Source organism: Erinaceus europaeus, chromosome 14 (genome assembly GCF_950295315.1).
Source record: "Erinaceus europaeus chromosome 14, mEriEur2.1, whole genome shotgun sequence".
Classification (NCBI taxonomy): domain Eukaryota; kingdom Metazoa; phylum Chordata; class Mammalia; order Eulipotyphla; family Erinaceidae; genus Erinaceus; species Erinaceus europaeus.
Window position 1 is genome coordinate 67,033,071 of NC_080175.1, and position 8,734 is coordinate 67,041,804.

At 45.3% G+C, this 8,734-nt stretch overlaps 1 long non-coding RNA gene across 1 annotated transcript; it reads right to left on the minus strand.

The window, feature by feature from the left end:
* Nucleotides 1-6,661: 6,661 nt before the first annotated feature.
* On the minus strand, nucleotides 6,662-8,382 carry LOC132532807 (uncharacterized). Its single transcript, XR_009544733.1, has 3 exons — nucleotides 8,283-8,382; nucleotides 7,958-8,044; nucleotides 6,662-6,714 (listed from the first exon to the last, which is right to left on the minus strand). It is a non-coding gene; the product is annotated as an uncharacterized LOC132532807 (long non-coding RNA).
* Between the last annotated feature and the right edge of the window lie 352 nt (nucleotides 8,383-8,734).

Below are 8,734 nucleotides of genomic sequence, written 5' to 3' on the forward strand. Positions count from 1 at the left end.
CTATTTGACTTTCAAATTCAGGCCAAGAATTGCCCACTGAAACAGATTATTCTTTCCCCGACGCCAGGCCAACAGTACTTTGTTCATGGAAATCTATGAATAGGTAACCTTGGTGATGCATCCACACTTCTGTATGTGAGACAGTAGTGCTGTTAAAGGAGCAATATCCACCTTGCTAGGAGTTACCTGTCCAGCAGCTGTGCTCTAATTCCACACCATCTTGCCCCTCCCCGACACTGCAGAGCCCAAGAAGCTTGTCCCGTTCACAAGGACCCTCCTCTTTAGCTGCCTGTGGACTTCCTCTTGGCCAGAACCCATGAGCAATAGACCTCTTAGCATGACTCACCCACAAGTTAAATATCCAACCCAGTTCAGTAAGGGCAATGGGGAAGGTTGAGGTCAGACTGGGCTGATGGGCTTGCAGTCCCACCCACTGGGCCACACTGTGGTTCATGCACAGGGCTGGGCCTGGCTCTGTCTGGGCTCTAAGGCTGACCCACCTGCAGCCCAGACACACACCGAGAGCTCAGGACCTTCAGTTTCAGACACCTTGTGAAAGAAAGAGTCTGAGATTGGTGTTATTACCAGCTGCCAGAAACCCTGCCATTTCTCCATCTTTACACTTGCAAGTACCTCCCCCCGGTGTGGGTCAGCTTATACTTTCAGTCTTAGCAGACTCTCTGGGGGTAGTCTTGCCCTTTCATTTCACAAGTCAAAGGTTCAAAGACTTGCTGAGGATGACATAGCCAACAAGCCTTTGAATTTCTAGTCTGTGCAGAGCTACACCAAGGTATTTCTGTGAATCAGTTTGACCAACACTCATTGTCTTCAGCAAACTTGGTGATCACATAGGTAGGCTATGTACCTGTGATGTGATTTCCTGGTTTTCTCATTTTCTTTTACTTTCCCCACATGGCTGGGCTTCATGACTTCACCACACACACACACACACACAGACACACACACACACAGACACACACAGACACACACACACACACACACACACACACACACACACACTCCCAGCAGTGTCTCTCATCTCTATCTATAATGTTGGTGACTGGGGCCTTGAACCCAGTCCCTCAGGCATGATAAAATGTGCACTACCAGGTGAGTTATCTCTTGACTCCTCCTTGTTTTCCTTTATCAATACTTGGCTTTCTATGAGAGGTGATAGAGAGTAATGTTCTCGAGGCAAGAGAATAGTGCACCTCGAATCCAGAGTCCAGAAAGAAGTTAGGTGCAAAGTCACCAGGAAGTGACAGATGGGATTTATTGGGGCAGGTAGGGGGTGGATAAAGATGAAAATACACACTCAGTGGGGGGTAGAGTGGAGGGTGAAATAGTGTTGCCTGCTTTGGAAGGGGGCAGGTAACACAGGTTCTGCCTGGTATAGACACGGATTTCTAGAGAATCATGGCCTAATTATTATTCATTAGGGGTTTGGAACAGGAAAAGCTTTCTTAGAAGAGGTGGAGTTTTCTTGGAAGTCAGGACCCTCCTCTTTTCTGACTGTATTTACTTCTTTCTGAATCACCATGGTGCCAGCTGTATGACACCATGATATGGAGATCCCAGCTGCTATGGAGATCTCCTTATAGTGACAGTAAATCCGTATCCCATGCCCTCCCCGATAGCTTTCCTATTCTTTAACCCCATGGGAGTATGGACCCAGGGTCATTTTAGGTGCAGAAGGTGGAAGGTCTGGCTTCTGTAATTGCTTCCCCGCTGAACATGGGTGTTAGCAGGTTGATCCATACTCCCAACCTGTCTCTCTCTTTCCCTAGTGGGGTGGGGCTCTGGGGAAGCGGGGCTCCATGACACATTGGTGGAGTTATCTGTCCAGGGAAGTCAAGTAGGCATCATGGTATCATCTGAAACCTGATAGCTGAAAAAAGAGTTAACATATAAATCCAAGCAAATTGTTGACTAATCATGAACCTAAAAGAATGGGTGGATTTCTGTGGAGAGATAATAGTGCTTTGTAAGGTTGAAGGTAGTGTAAGCATTTCAGGAAATTAAACTAGTATTTCAGGACATTTATGAGGGGCTGGGCAATGGCAGACCCTGTTGTGGTGGCTTCCCCTCTCTCCCCTGTTTCAGTCTCTCTGTATCTGAAAAATTTGTCCTAGAGTGGTAAATACTGAACAATAACAATAACAAATAAGAATAACCACTGTTTTGGTGAAATATGATGTTAGTTGAGTTAAACACCAAAAGTATTGGAGGACTAGAATACAGAAGAGGTAGATACCATTTCTGCTGATTGTTTCAGTCAAGTAGAGGAGAACTGGGAATAAGGCAGCTGTGTAGAAACAGTGCAGTGTTTTCTTATTGTTGCTTTTGTTTTTCATCAACTCCAGGGCTTCATTGCTCTTGGCTAACTTTTTCAAATAGAGACAGAGGCAAAGAGGCAGAGAGAGAAAGAGAAGAAGACCTCATAGTAAAGTCTTCATCAAAGAGGTGGGGGTGGGCTTGAATTTGGGCCAGGGACATGACAAAGCAGCACACTATCCAAGTGAGCTACTTCACCAGCCCAACGACGGAATCTTACAGACAGCTGTAACCAAGAAGAGTGACGGAGAATTGTCCAAACCTAGCTGAAACCACCACCACTGCAAAACAAATGTGTGAGCCAAAAGTCAGAGGTCAACTGAATAGATTCCCAAAGAGTCCACTCATCAACCTACCCTCTCCATCCCCCATCAGCTCTGTGGAGACACAGGAGCATCAGGACCCAAGATGTGGTCTTCAGGGACCTCAGATGAGAACTTCATTTTCCATCAAGTATGCGAGGAGAAAGCCAGGCCAAGACGCCTTGCCCTCAGATCCTGGACAAATCAGAGTCACAGGACAGGTGGAAAAGAATGAATTAAACCTCATTTACAACAACACAGAGATAACGGTTTGTCATTATGTTGCATGATAACTTAGATAATTATTAATACACACACACTGTGTGACAATGTCCACTAGGACTCACAGTTTGGACCGGTTCTATCTCAGAGCAGCATAAGACTCAGCTGAGGTCATGCAGAGAGTCTAAAAAAAAATAATAATGTTCAAAACCATATTTAGAAGGTCATAAACAGGTTTTCTATGCCTGAACTACAAAAAAAAATCAATTTATAAAGAATTCCACTTTGAAAAAAAAAAGAATTGTTCCTAGATTTTAGGCATTCTTGAATGAGAGAATCCCAGCTGGATTCTTTAGTAACCTCATCTAGAGTCCACTTAGCTGTTAGATTTTCCAGCTTGCTTCAATAGAACTCACAGCCTTGGTCTAACCCTCACCTAACACTGTAAACGAAACCAACACACACCCAAACCTCTCCTGCCACTTGACTTCAAGGGGCTCGAGACATAATACATGAAACCCTGACATTAAAATTATTTCTATCCAGATTGGGAGGTGATGCATTCAATAGAGTGCAAGTGTTACCATGCACAAGGACCCAGGTTCAAGCCCCCACTCCCCACCTGCAAGAGGGTAGCTTCATAAGTAGTAAAGCAGTGCTGCAGGTGTCTCTCTATCTCCCTCCCTACCCTCTCAGTTTCCCACTGTAACAAAAATAAATAAATAAGGAAAAAATGGTGTGGGGAGCGGTAGATTCATTGTGTAGGCACTGAGCATCAGCGATAAACCTGGTGGCAGTAAAAAATTATTATATTATTTTTATTATTATTATTATTATTATTATTATTATTATTATTTCATTTCCAAAGTCCCTAGTCAGCAGGACGCAGCCAGCTGCAAGTTTGTGGCTGACCTCATTGCAACGGAGAAGGTGACTGGGCTTGGGGTTCATGGGGATTATGCTTTGAAGCTTCTTATCAAGCTTCCAATTGAACTGTCAGAAGGAATCCATGTGGATTTCTCTGTCATCGATGCAGGAATACAAAACAAAGGCTTGGTCTATCTGAACTGAATGGAAGTTTAGCAATGGTTTATTTTCACTGTGGTAGGATACATGTGCTTACAACGGAGAGAAATTACGCTTTGCCTCCTCCTCATCTTTGTGCTTACCCTGTGAGCCAGAATGCAGTCGGCAATGTTTCTGAGGTCAGGCTGCGTCCTTCTGAACTAGCATTTCCTGGCTTTCTTCCCATCTCCTTAGCTACATTAACTAAAACCCTGACATCTAGAGACTACCTCAAGGACTGACCCCAGAAACTTGGCTTCACTGCTTTCCACCCCTCAGATAAACTGGGACAGAAAATTCAACTTCCTTAAGAATAAGTTCTGGTGATGGGAATTGTGTGGAGTTGTTTAAAAAAGCCTACCCATTCTTATAATAATAATAATAATTGCTATTATTATTATTTCTTCAGTCCCTGAAGACCTCAAATTTCTTTTTTTAAATATATTTATTTATTCCCTTTTGTTGCCCTTGTTTTCTTGTTGTAGTTGTTGTTGTTGTTATTGATGTCATTGTTGTATAGGACAGAGAGAAATGGAAAGAGGAGGGGGAAGACAGAGAGGGGGAGAGAAAGATAGACATCTGCAGAGCTGCTTCACCACCTGTGAAGCGACTCCCCTCCAGGTGGAAAGTCAGGGGGCTCAAACCAGGATACTTAGGCCGGTCCTTGTGCTTCACGCCACATGCGCTTAACCCACTGCGCTAACGCCCAACTCCAAAGACCTCAACTTTCTTCTGGGTCTTCCACACCCAAACCAGTGTCATCACCTGCACTCATATTATTCTGTTTGTACATTTAAAGCCCAACCTTTGCAAGATAAACCCAGGCTTAGTACTTCATATTTTGGCCAAAACAAATCATGCAAATAATTCATGAATTTCCTTATCAGTCCTAATCCAAAATAAAGCCAGAGAGTTTCCCATTAGACAATACAAAGTATTACCAAATCTAACAAGTTTTCATTTAAATTTAACCCTTTCTTCAGTATCTATTGTCTCTGCTTGCACTTTGGACACTGAATGGTAGGATAGTTACAGGGGACCCAGGGCCAGGACCCCTTTTGCAAAACACCGTGTGGTCCTTTTCTGTTTGGTCATTTTGTTAGCCTCTTAGATTCTCAATTAGGTTTGGAGGAATGAAGGCCTTTTCAGACAAGCAATAGCTAAAGAGATTCATCACCAGGAAAACAGACCAACAAGAAATACTCAAAGACTCATGTGAAATGGAAGTAAAGAATGACTCCCAGACAGGGGGTCAGTGAGCAGAGGAGAGCAGGCAGATCTTTGTGGGTTCTGTGGACTGTAGGCAGGACTGAGGCTGCCAAGGGGAGTGGCTGTAGAAGGAAGGGACATTGGTGCTTTGGTGGAGATGTGCTTGAGGCAAACATTTTAAGGTGAGAACTTACATTTTTGCAACATTTATTCTCTTATAAATCAAGATCCCCGCAAAACCAAAAATCTATTATTAAAAAATGCTGCGGTGGGTCGGTTTCCTGTTTGGGGTATGGTAGCTGCAGTGCCTTCCCTAAGGCTCATCAGCAATGATCCAACACAGCACCCCACTCCTTGCCAAACCTGCCCAATGCCATGGGTTCTTCTTGAGTCCCCATTCTTCTAGCCTCTCTGCTCCATTATTCCTAGGAAAACAAAACCAGATACATGCAGACCTGCTTCATTGCCGGTGAAGCAACCCCCCCCCCCCTGCAGATGGGGAGTCAGGGCTCAAACCGGGATCCTTTCGCCAGTTGAGCTTTGCACCATATGCACTTAATCTGCTGTGTTACTGCCCGACCCCCAAGCAAATTCTTTTTAAGAGATTAATTTATTAGAGAGGGAGAGAATGACAAAGCATCACTCTGGCAGCTGCAATGTGAGGGACTGAACTTGGGAACTCAGGCTCCAGAGTCCAATGTTTTATTCACTACACCGTCTCCTGGACCTTAAAACAACAATAACTCTTAAAAAAAAAAATACAATGCCAGACCAGCATTTTCCTTGTCCCCCTTACCCAACAGAGCAGTGTAGTTCTCCCTGCAGTCAAGATATCTAATCATGACAGGACCACAGCTGAGTGTGGGGTGGTCAATCAGAACAAATGCTATCAGAGCAGAGCAGGAGTCTGGATGCAAACACCATGAGCTTTGACACCCTGTCCCCAGGCACTGCCATAATGCTCTTTCCCTTGGCACAAATGTCACCCACAAATGTCAGCAGTCACTGTGCTGGCAATAGAGTCAGGACTCCTCTTGGCTGCTAGGTTCTGCATCAGGGTCTCATCCATTACTACAAGACCACCATGCCTTGGGCCTGCATGTTCCTCTCATACCATCAGCTACAACAGTGCAGAACTGCCTACTGTCCAACACCCAGAGACAGTCAAAGCTGTGCATGTCAGTCCTTTGTGCAAAAAGAAAATTTTACTACATAAGCTTGCATGATATAAGAATAATCTGTCCCCCATTCTGCCTCCTCCCACCAAGGAGTGGGAGAGGTGACTTACCCTGCAGAGTCCACACATTCTCATACTCACAGATCTGAGTTCAAGTCCTACCACTGCATGGGAGCACCTGCAAGGAGGAAACTTCATGAGTGATAGGACTGTGCTTCAGTCTCTCTCTCGTTATCACCCTCTATATGAAAAATTAAAGAGGTGGCCAGCAGGAGTGGTTGAGTTGTGCAGACACTGAACTGCAGTGATAACCTTGGTGACAAAAGAAAAAAAGGAAAAAAAAATACACATTCCATCTCTTCTGCTTGCTCTGGTCCTTCTTCCTAGTTTGCAATGTAGCTGATACTGAGAACCAGCAAAGAGAAGAGCAGGAAAAGGAAAGCAATAAGTAGATTGATGAACAGATGAACAGAGAAATGGGTCAACCACCATCATCTGTAGGCCGTCTCCTGCCTGTTTCCTAGATTCTCATTTTTGTGCCCTATGATTTTATCACCCTTGGCATTTGGCTAACCCTCTCCTCATCTCTAGCCTCAGCAGGAATGTGTCATTCTCCCTATTCCACAGATGAGGAGCCTGGGGCTGAGGGAGACTGAGTCATCAGAGCAGTCAGTTTCTGAGGCCAGAGGCTCCCATACTCATTGCCTCATTCCTGCAATTGGAGTGACTCATATTGTCTCTGGAGAACTAGCAGGCTGCAGCAGGGAGAAAGAAAGAGCACTGGCCCCTGAATCTGGGGACCTGCACTCAGAGTAGGAGGCTGCATTTAGCGCACCCCACAGGTGAACAGCTTCCTGTGGGGTCTCCGAATGACCTGAGGGCTGACTCTCTCTCTCTTTCACATTCACCCACTGTTGTGACCCCAGCAGGAGTTTGGGACTACTAGCATACAAATGACGTCAGCCTGAGGTGGGGACACAGAGAAGGGACTGTGTAAAAGCATGGACCTGGAGCAGCCCACTCTCTGCGGCTGCTGCTTCATCTTGGCTGAGGTGCTCCTGGTATCCGTCATGGTTACTTCTCCTGGGAACTGAACATGTGTGACTGTTAGCCGGTAAACTCTTTAAAGACTCCTCCAGCCATGAGTAGCCTATACATGAGCTGATAATTGTTTATCTTATGGGACTGAACTTTTGATAACTATACTCACACTTTATGAACCTAGCATACTCTTAACCCCGATGATAATTGGTTATTTTGTGTGCCTAAAATATATGTCCCATAATTTTGTACTGCCCTTATAAACCTCTCTTTTGCTTTACCTTAAATGAAGGTGCTTATTTGCAGCACCTAGATAAATGTTTGTCTTTTACCTGGTTCACCCAAATAAAGCCTCTATTGTTTAAACACATTCCCAGTGCGCTGCTGTGAATCCTTTTACTCCACAGCTCCCCAACTCTTTCAAAGTTAAATTACAACAAACCACTCAACGGACACAGTTTGTGGAAGTTGTTTTATTTTCTAGTATGTTGATCCAACTCAACTGAGAGAGCCAGAACACCTTTTGATGTTAGACAAGGTGAAGCACTCAGTAGAGCACATACCTTCATCATGCTCAAGGACCCAGGTTCAAGCCTCTGGTCCTCACCTATAGGGTGGTGTGGGGGTGGGGTGTAGCTTCACAAGTGGTAGAGCAGTGCTGCAGGTCTCTCTGTTATATTCTGTCTCTCACCGTCTATAAAAAAAAAAAAAAAAAACGGTGGCCAGGAAATGGTGGTGGAGCTGTGCGGAGAGTGGACCCAAGATAACACTGGTTGTTCAGGAGAAGAACAGAAGGGCTCAAAATGAATGAAAAAAGGTGAGTGGCAGGGAGGCTTCTGTGAAGACTGAGCCCTCAGTAGCAGTGGCCCAGCTCTGGGCCCAGCTCCGGTACCCGACTCAGATCCTAAGCCTCCCCCCACCAAAGCCCTTACCTGTCTTCTGTGAACTGGCAGGTGTCAGTGACATAGAGACTTCAGAGATGTTCTTGGCCTCTTTGAAGATGGCCAGCCCTCTCTGTGGTTACTGCCTTAGCAGGCTGTGGGGCTCTTGTGTAAGTAAACAACTTTGCTCTGATACCGGAAAGCTTGTGGTTGGGGGTGGGGGATGAGATTGCAAGGGAGGAGAAGCTGATGTGAGAGAAATGTTATGCAGAGAGAAGATGGAGCCTTGTCTAAAGGTGTTCTCTCACCCACCAGCCTGAACCATTCTCTTGTTCTCTGCCCTGGGGTGCAGGCCTATGGCAGGCCACAGGGCTCCTGCCTCTTATTTCCTGCAGGAAGATCACTGGGAACGGGAATGTGACTTGGAAAGAAATGCTCCTATGTTCTCTGCTGAGGAAATACTGACAGAATTGTTGGTAACACCTCAGCTTAACACTAGGAAT